The sequence below is a fragment of the Alligator sinensis genome, unplaced genomic scaffold, assembly GCF_000455745.1.
Source record: "Alligator sinensis unplaced genomic scaffold, ASM45574v1 scaffold358_1, whole genome shotgun sequence".
In the NCBI taxonomy this organism is placed as follows: domain Eukaryota; kingdom Metazoa; phylum Chordata; order Crocodylia; family Alligatoridae; genus Alligator; species Alligator sinensis.
In genome coordinates, this window is record NW_005842121.1 from 135,317 (window position 1) to 144,835 (window position 9,519).

The 9,519-nt window shown below is 44.0% G+C and overlaps 1 protein-coding gene across 1 annotated transcript in view; it reads left to right on the top strand.

Annotated features, from left to right (window-relative positions):
• MDGA2 (MAM domain containing glycosylphosphatidylinositol anchor 2) overlaps positions 1 to 9,519 on the top strand; it is a 252,249-nt gene that overhangs the window by 123,763 nt on the left and 118,967 nt on the right. The gene's annotated exons all lie outside the window — the stretch shown is intronic.

A 9,519-nucleotide genomic window follows, 5' to 3' on the forward strand; every position in this document is an offset into this window, starting at 1 on the left:
CCAACTTCCAAGAGAAGTGGTGCTGGCTCCTACCCTGGGGGTCTTTAAGAGGAGGGTAGATAATCACCTAGTCAGGGTTGTTTGACCCCAGCATCCTTTCCTGCCCATGGCAGGGGTCAGACTTGCTGATCTGCTCAGGTCCCTTCTGACCCTACCAACTATGAAACTATGCCAAAGTGTCAAGTTTTGCCCCGACTGACAGCAGAGCTAGGCTGAAGACCCAAAGCTGCCGGCAGATCCTCTGGGTCCTGCCTGAAATTTCCCATCCAGCACCCTTCCCATGCAGTGCTGCAGAGGTCAGGATCCAGCTGCATCACCAGCTTGCCTCTTTGCTTTGGGAAGTTCAGGGTCAGCTGCTATTCCTTATAATTGTCATTGTCTGCCCCATTTTCATAGAAGGTTTCCCATCACTGGGCTTGCTCCTGGGAGGTGCTGAGGACTCTGGACTCACCCCAGCCAAACAAGCATGCTTATGTTGAACTGTAACAGGCCAGATCAAGCAGGCACGCTGAACAGACCATCTCTGCCATGCGTACCATCTTCTTGCCATCCAGATGTGGATCCAGACTCCTCACCCACAAGAGTCTGAGCATGTCGGACTCAGAGCTACTATTTTAAAACACAGGCTCACAGTTAGGCTTGGATTTCAAACCCTCCCTTTAAGGTTCATGGAGCTTCATTCAGGACTTTTTTGTTTAAGTGAACCACTTCAGAGGGGCTCAGTAAGCAAAGATGCTTTCCATATCCTGGAGGCATTTGTACTCCCAGATGCCTTTCCTTCCAAAAGAGGCCTGAGACCAGACAGGCCAAGAGAAGAGAGGCTGTTGTGAGTGCTGAGAGGCGGCTCTGAAATTTGAGGGGCATCAGTGCAGGCATAGCTGGCTGTTCCTCAATTTTAAGGGGGCTGAGACTGAGGTTTAAATTAGAAATGCTCCTTTTGAAGGTCTGGAGATGAGTTTTTTGGAGGTGGAGATGAGTTTTTAGCACTGTTGAAGCCAGCAGAGCTGCCTCTCCTAGGACTAAATTTAGTTCTGTTTTTAATACATAGGAAGTTTTGGAACAACGAGACGTAAGAATTTTGGCCCAGGTCCTACAATGCACTTAAAGCACATGAATAGACCCATTGGTGTCAGGGCCCCTCTATTCCTCACGCTAGTTTTAAATATTTTTTTTTTCACTGATTTCTCCAACATTGAGATACTGGAGTGCATTTCGTGGAGCATCAGAAGGTATAAAATAACCAATGACCATACATCTCCATTATAAATACCTGCTAAACCTTAAAATCGCCGCTAAATTAGCACTCCTGTTTTTAAAGTTAGCTCACATTTGTCTGCTTATCACAGCTGCTGCTTGATTTTAATTAAATGACACCGTGACCAGAGATGTTATAACAGAATACTACTGAGACCAGGGTCTTTCTCTAAAATGCAAGAGGAGAGGACTGTAATAGAGAGCATTTCCTGTCATGCAATTTATTGGTTTAGCCTGGTTTCCCAGGGGTCTCACCCCTCATTGTGCGGAGGGAGGGTGGAAATGATTAAGCATCGCCTTGCTTACCCCACTCAGAGTCAGGCCACTGGAGCACTCCTGATGCTTGACCCCTGCTTCCTACCATCTAAAAACTTTGTCCTGATATAACAAGTCCAGAGCTGCTTGAGGTCAATGGAAAGAGTCCTATTGATTTCAAACCTTTGCAATCAAGGCCAGAGTGACTGACAGACGATTTCCATCACATCCGCTGAGTTTGCTTGTGAAATACGGTCTATTCATTTACAATGGGCTGCTGAGTATAGAAAAAATGCCAGGCGTAACCTTTGCATCAAAGGTCACAAGTCATTTTTATTGGATTGCAACCATTCATTTCTTCTTATATATTCCTTCCTATTAAGCGTGGCGTTTGGTGATGCTACCAAAAGGACAAGTAGACACCGCGTGTCGACTTCCTACTCTTGCATATCAACCTCGTTCAACATCTACGGTTGTTTGCTATTGTCTGCACAAGACAAGGAGGGATAGCCTTTTATAATAATAATTATTAATTATTATAATAATAATTAATAATATAATTAATTATAATTGATTATTAGTAATAATTATTATGGTTCTTGTTTTTACAGCCTTGTTGTTATTGTTACTGTTATTAATTATCTCCATGTTGGGGATGAGGTCTATACTTCGGGTGGGAGGATGGTTATGAGGTACGAGCAGAGTTTTTGTTGTGTGTTTAATCCCATTGTAGCTAAGAGAATTTCCATATTGTCAAAAATCATGTATTCAGTATGACAGGGGACAAGGTAAGATTATGACTTGTCTGAGCATAGTACTGGTCCACTGTAGGATGTGTTGGCTGGTGCACTAATACTGGAAAGCTAAAGTAAAAATGCAGGGGGGCCAGGTAATGATACCCCCCAGTGAATACCATTTTACTGTGTGAGAGGCCTTTTATCTCGCCCCTGTGTGAGAGGTGACAAGGATAACATCTTCTCTAGTGTGGCTTTCTAACTTCCCCACCTCTTTCAGCATTTTGCAGCGTATTGAAATAGCTTCCTTCCAGTTTTACTGTATATCAGGGGGGAAAAAAGTGCATTTGCATTGTTATTAGGAGCGTCTGGAAATCTGCATATTTATGAATACGAGATTGATGATTAAGATGAAAGCATCCTTTTTATTGACCACAGGCTGCTCTGTGCAATTAGAATAATAACAGTAAATAATGGCATAAGATTTGCAAAGACAGAACTTGCTGGAAATGAATAAGTAAGGTTCAGGAGTTGACACCAACAGCCATATCCATTTAAAGGGCAATTTTTTTGTCAGCTACTACTAGATGATTTGCAAACTATTACTGTATGTGACACCTACAAGACTTCACCATTACACATCATTTCAACACGGTCTTTCTGTACAGGGAGTGTTGACTATGGGCAGAACAAAGAAGAACAATCCATAGTTTGAATGCAAGGTTTATTGGGGTCTCCAAGTATGCTCTGGTATTCACAGACCTGAAAGATTTATTTTCAAGGATCATGAATGGGTAAAAATTATAAACACTCTCGTTCCCAGCTGATTAAAAGGAGGGGGGAAAAACCCTGCCTTCTCTGCTTTGTAAAAATATTCTCAGAAATGTTTTAATCCAATAGAGCATGAAGAATTTACGCTAAAGAACATTTACTATAGAGCCCAAGAGTATTGCCAGTGGAGTACTGAATATAGGCATGCTAAGGGCTAAGTAAAACATTTCATTTAAATATTGATGGTGGGAAACAGCAAGGGGTTTTGTGCTACTTGGTGATGCAGTTTTTGTTTTTCTTCCTCCACAGGTTTTGTTTGCAGGTTTGAGGTGGGTTTATTACCTTTGGGTGGTTGTGATATTCATGAAAAAAACCATGAAGCTGGGGTATTGGATGGAAGCAAAAGGGTATCAATTATCCTATAAGAGCAGGGTGGGGAGGAGTGTGTTTCTCCCTGGGAGAAAATCCTGTTGGGAATAGGAAGCATCTGAGGGCCCTGGAAAATAAGCAGCAAGTTTTAGCAATTGCATTTGCTAATGTGAACTCTCTTTGGTGGTTGTCTAGATTTGGCAGTATAAGAGGAACCAGAACGAGGTTCAGCCTAGCAAGGGAAAGCTCCTCTGATAGCAGGCAAACTGCGGGAACGAGAGCCTTGCCAGAGAGGTGAGCAGTGGTCTCAAGTTGCAGCAAGGGAGGTTGAGGTTAGATAGTAGGAAAAACTTTCTCATGAGAAAGGTACTAAAACACTGGAACAGGTCACCCAGAGAGGTGGTGGACTCTCCATCCATGGAGGTTTTTAAGACCCGGGTAGACAAAGCCTTGTCTGGGATGATGTAGTTGGGGCTGGTCCTGCTTGGAGCAGGGGATTGGACTAGATGTGACCTCCGGAGTTCCTTTCAATCCTCATTTTCTCTGATTCTAAGTCTGGGTCACTGAGTTTTCATCCCTACCTAGAAGACCAAACGTTCATTGAGGATCGGTCAGATAACCAGGAATACATTTATTTTGAGTAGTCTACTGTACCGTGCTGACCATCTGTTGAGCTGCTGCATCATGATCCCAGAAGAGCGTTGTTCCACATGAGCTGTAAGCAATGCTAGCCACGTAGTAAGATCATTTGGAAATAACGGAGTGGCCCCGTGACAGAACAGCTTCAGCCTCCCCTCCCCGTTAAGTGCAAGAGCTCTCCGGTTTAGCACTTCATCCCAAAAGGCTGCACTGTGTTGACCGCCAGTAAACACTTGCAAATGTTTCTTGGGTGGCTCAGTATTAAATCACAAGATGCTTCTTTCCAACTTGTCAACGGCTTCCATTTACATCTCCTCATAGACACTTGCATTTTCCCTCATCTGCATGTGCTGACAAGATACCATTTAACCATCTCTTGATAGCATTCAGTTCTGTTCAGTGTATGACATCTACTTCATTCCTAAACTGATCGTTGGCTTATTAGATCTTTAGCACTTGTTGGCAGGCAACATTTGTTTCCCTAAACGTGTGTGTTTAAATCCCATTGGATTCCATTAATGAATGCAGCTCAGCTGCAAATAACCTATTACTTCCTTTTCTTTATTTCCCCCCTCGCTGGTTTTTGAAACATGCCAGTAACTAGCAACCAGCCAGGTATATTTGCATGCTTGTATACACATGCACGCATGCACACACACACACACACACACACACGTGCAAGTGCACATACTCATATAAATATATCATATAAATAGGAAGTATATATACATTTTAATGATATATGCATTAAATAATGGTCCTTATACATATCAGAAAGTCCTAAGATAAGAAGAATGAATTTCAGTGAATACATTGCAAACCAGATGGCAATGTATTTACCCTCCCGACTATCTTAAGCCATCATTCATATCACATATTATGTTGGCCAGTTTGAAAAAAAAATAAAAGAAAAAGAAAGAAAATGTACAGAGATGTTTCCATCTCCCATAAGTAACTATGAATTATCTTGAAGCCTTTGTCAAGAATCAAATAAGTTCTGAGAAGCATAAAACTTAATTTTAAAGTTTGTTGCAGCAGAGGATGGTTGTCTTGCATTCTCAGCATTGCTTATTTTAGGAGTAAAAAAGGAGAAATGTGTGGGTTTTTTTTGTTTTGTTTTGTTTTGTTTTGTTTTTTTACAACCAATACTACAGGGAAGGGAGGTAAATGCTGGGAAAATCATGTGAGCTCTTCCAGTCTTCAGCCAGTAGATGTCACAATTGGGTATCGCTGGCAATGCATTTCATAACAGCAGCGCCGGCCAGCTGCTATCGGGCCCCGCTATCGCCTGATTTGTAAGGAGTGAAAGGAAGGGATGGAAATAACAGAAGGGAAGGCAGAGGAGCAGGTGATTCCCCGGGATGAATTGTGGGGCAGCTTTTTAGGAGTGCTCACTCCTGTATCAAAGTGTTGCCTGAGATGCCGTCATATGAATTTGGAACAAAAGCCTCCTATATTTGGAACAGGTCAGTGTTAGCCCATCTGAACAGCCCAAAAAAAAAACCTTTATGACATTATACCTGTGCTCAAGTGGAGTCTGAACTTCTAAGAGATGATGGGCATCTTCCCCACATAATAAATAATATTATTGAACATCTGCCTGGGTACATGTGCCCCTATGGGCATCTTCCCCACATAATAAATACTAATGATTTAATCCATTATTTGCATTCAAGTGACACCCAAGCACCCTGTTGTGACAGCAGTAGATCAGCGGAGGGGTCCTGCTGTGGGCTCCAAAGGCTTTCATGTGAATGCTGCTACAAAATCATGGCAAAGAGATTTTAAGTTGAAACAAATGTTAATGAGCCTGGGGTCGTGCAAGCTGGGGAGTAGTTTATGGTGACTGCATTGGATATTAGTTGTGTTCCTCCCTATTGTATAATTGGTTCTAGAAACTAGCAGGCATTCACTATGCCCCATTGGCTCCTCTGTTGGTGAGGACCTTCAGAGAGTCCCAGTCCTGGAGCAGGACCTTATTGTGCCAGCAGCTATACAGGCCCAAGACAAAAATGGCAGTTCCACTTTCATAGGACTTACCAACTTTCTGCAAGACAAGATCAGGTGGATGCAGGCAGAGGGTACAGGCACCAGGACACACAGTGAGAAAGTATAGGTCAGAACAGAGGCGGCCTTAATGGAGGTGATTTTTTTTTCTTTACTTTTCTTTTCTTTTCTTTTTATTGGAGCCATCAGGGCCAAAAAAAAGTTCTAAGAGTTTGGAGGCACCATCCCTGGGCATAACTTTATCACACACCAAGGCCTTGAAGACCCACTGCCTTTACCTCCTTCAGACTCCTCCTACTCTTGTTGTCAGAGGGGGCAGATGACAGAACAAGGAGCAATGGGCTCCAGTTGCAACAAGGGAAGTTTAGATTGGATATTAGGGGAAAAAAACTTTGTGCCAGGAGGGTGGTGAAGCATTGGAGCAGGTTACTCAGAGACGTGGTGGACTGTCCATCCTTGGAGGTTTTTAAGACCCAGGTAGACAAAGCCTTGGCTGGGATGATGTAGTTGGGGCTGGTCCTGTTTGGAGCAGGGGGTTGGACTATATGTGACCTCCTGAGGTCCCTTCAACCCTCATTTTCTGCAGTTCTATGACTTTCTGCAATAGCTTACTCAACATCAGATCACCCTCCTTTGGAGGGGCCTTTTTTCTGCAGAGAACCAGCCTTGTTCTTCTTAGAGTATCCATATTTTTACCAAGTCCCAAAGGTTTCTTAGCTTTCCCAAGTCCAACCCTTCTTCTGTGAGCTGATTCAGACAAGTGTCATCATCTTGGGAGGCATCTCATGTGTGAGGCAAGTAAAGGCAGCGTCTGGTGGAGGAGCTGAAGGCAGAGAAGGTGATTTCAGGGTGAAAAGTGTCTTTCTGGTGCTAAGGGGAAGGTAGACAGCCGGCGTGGATTGCATTGGGGTGGTGGACTGGCAATATCCTAGGGTACCCGAGGCAATTCCATCTTTGTAAAAGCACGTTTTAGTTCAGATTCTGTCATTTTGTGTATGCAAGGCTGGTGTGTAGATAGCCCTGTATACATTGCATTTCTTTTCCTTGTTCATCCTCTTTCCATTAAGGCTTCAAACAGGATTCTGATGCTTCTTGCTCTGCATTGTATCATATTCATCCCTTGCTCCTGAGCTGCTGTGGGTCACTGGCAGGAAGCAGGACTATTTCTTGTCTTTCTCCATTGAATACCTGACTCGGCTTCTGGAGAATTTTATTCTGCCTTCCTTTGAAGTATTGTATACGTCCCACACATCAAAGTGGGAGACTGGCCAGGGTCTGCTGGGGATCCTGGGGAAGCTGAGGAGTCTCTCAGGATCCTGGCTGGTGGGTCTTGCCCACATCACTGTTAAACCAGTCACCAGATTTGGAGAGAGGAAGGAGTTTTCTCCCTAAGGCAGCCTGGCAAAAAACACTGGGTTTGAGTTTTTTTGCCTTCTGTAACAGTCCATAGGATCAGGAGGACATCTTCCACCTGCCACTTCAAGGGTCCACAGTGTTGATGGAGTCCTGTGCATCTCCTGCTCTCGTTTTGTGAAACACCCTAGTTTACAAGGCTCTGGGCTTTCCTGTACTAAAGATCCCAAATGTGTCCTCAAGTATTAAAGGTGCTCTGTGGCCACTAAATGTGTGTGGGGGGGGGGGGGGCAGCAGATGCTCTTATAAACCCATTGCACAAGGGTTTAGTATGTGGTTGCCTGAGATGGCAGTGGGCTGGGCTGGCTGACCCACGCCGTCCCTTCCAGTTTTGTGTTCCTCGGTGCAGCGTCTCAGGATCCTCATCCAAGGTGACTTTCCTTGAAATCAGAGGTTCCATGCCCTCCTCCTGGGATGTCACTAGGCAAGCTGGCCCCTTTCCCAGTCCATCTTCCCAGTGCATAGCTGGGACAGCTCAGCAGACCCCAGTCCCTCTCCTGCTATCATCCTGTTAGGAGGGAGAGGATGGGAAATAGTTTGCTCTCCTTTCCAGGACTTGTTCTGAGCATTGTTCCACCTTACACACACAGACATGAATCATTCTCCTTTCGAAGTAAGGCGTTCTATCCCAGAGACCACTTCCCCTAACCCTAACCCCCTCTTTTTTCCCTGCATCCTTGAGTGCTCTAAAAATTTAAAGTACCACGTAACAAAAAATGGAGGTGACTGACCATTAGCCCCTGTCCTCCTTAAAGGGACTGACCACCCAGTTCCTGAGGGAGTTCCAGGAGAAATAGTCAGGTAACTTTGTGGATACTTCTGGATAAGCTCTGCTCAAGCAAGAAGGGCAGAAGAAGAGACTGCTCAAATATGCTTGTAGCATCAAGGGGGAACCTCTTGAGGGGGGACTTCAGGGATCATCGAGTCCAACCCCTTGTACAAATCCAGGATGCACAGCTCCTAAACCATCCTGGACAAATCCAGACTTCCTTGGGCAGCTTGTCCTATTCCTCTGTGCAACTGTTGTTACTGCTAGGAAGTTCTCCACCAGATCTAATCTAAATCTGCTTCATGAAGTTTAAGTTCATTGTCTCTTGTCCTGACATTTTTGGTCAGGAGAATCAGTTTTTTCTCCCTCTTTTTTAGGACATTGTTTCATATATTTGAAAACTTGTTCTCCTGGTCTCCAAACCAAACATATGTGGCTCTCTCTCTTTCCCTAGAGGGTTTGCATCCCAACGCTTCTATCCTTTCCACTTGCTTTTGGGTCCCCTTCCATTTCTCTTCAGCTTTCTTAAAATGAGGTGCCTCAAACTGGGCACAGTATTTCATGAGAGAGCTAGCCACTGCTGAGTAGACTGATACTATCCTCCCTTAGGTCTTGCATTCAGTGCTACTGCCAGCCAAGTTATCTCTCACTCTGTATGTGCACATTTGGGTTTTTTTTCAGCATGCAGATTCTTATTTTTTGTGTGCGTTTTAGATGTTACTGTATACCTCTAACCACGTCTACACTTCATCAAGATCCATTTGAATTTTAATCCTAGATTCATAGATTTCATAGACATTAAGGCTGCAAAGGATCTCAGAAGGTCATCGAGTCCAGCCCCCTGCCCCAGGGGCAGGAAGTCAGCTGGGGTCACAGGATCCCAGCAAGATAAGTCTCCAAACACCTCCTGCTCCAAGAGTCTTTCAACCTCCTCCCATTTTGTTTTATATCAGTAATGTCTCTACACTTGCAGTCAGTTCATCGATAAACATGTTAAGACAGCAGTGGGCCCAGTTTTGAAAACCTGACAGATGGCCAAAGGCCGGCCTTATTAGACGACTGGTGACATGACATTTAAAAAGGTAGCCTGAAGATGAGGAATCAAGGATCTTGAAAATACAGTAGAGAAAGGGAGCCCTCCCATCTCAAATGGGATGTGACATAGTCAAAACATTGCACTAGAAAAATATTTTTCTAGCAGAAATCTCAATAAATACGAACAAGTTACAACTGTTAGTCCCAGAGAATGGAGATGGAACGTTTCCTGAGAGCCTAAATGTAGTTTTGGTGTTGTGGGAGGATAAGAAA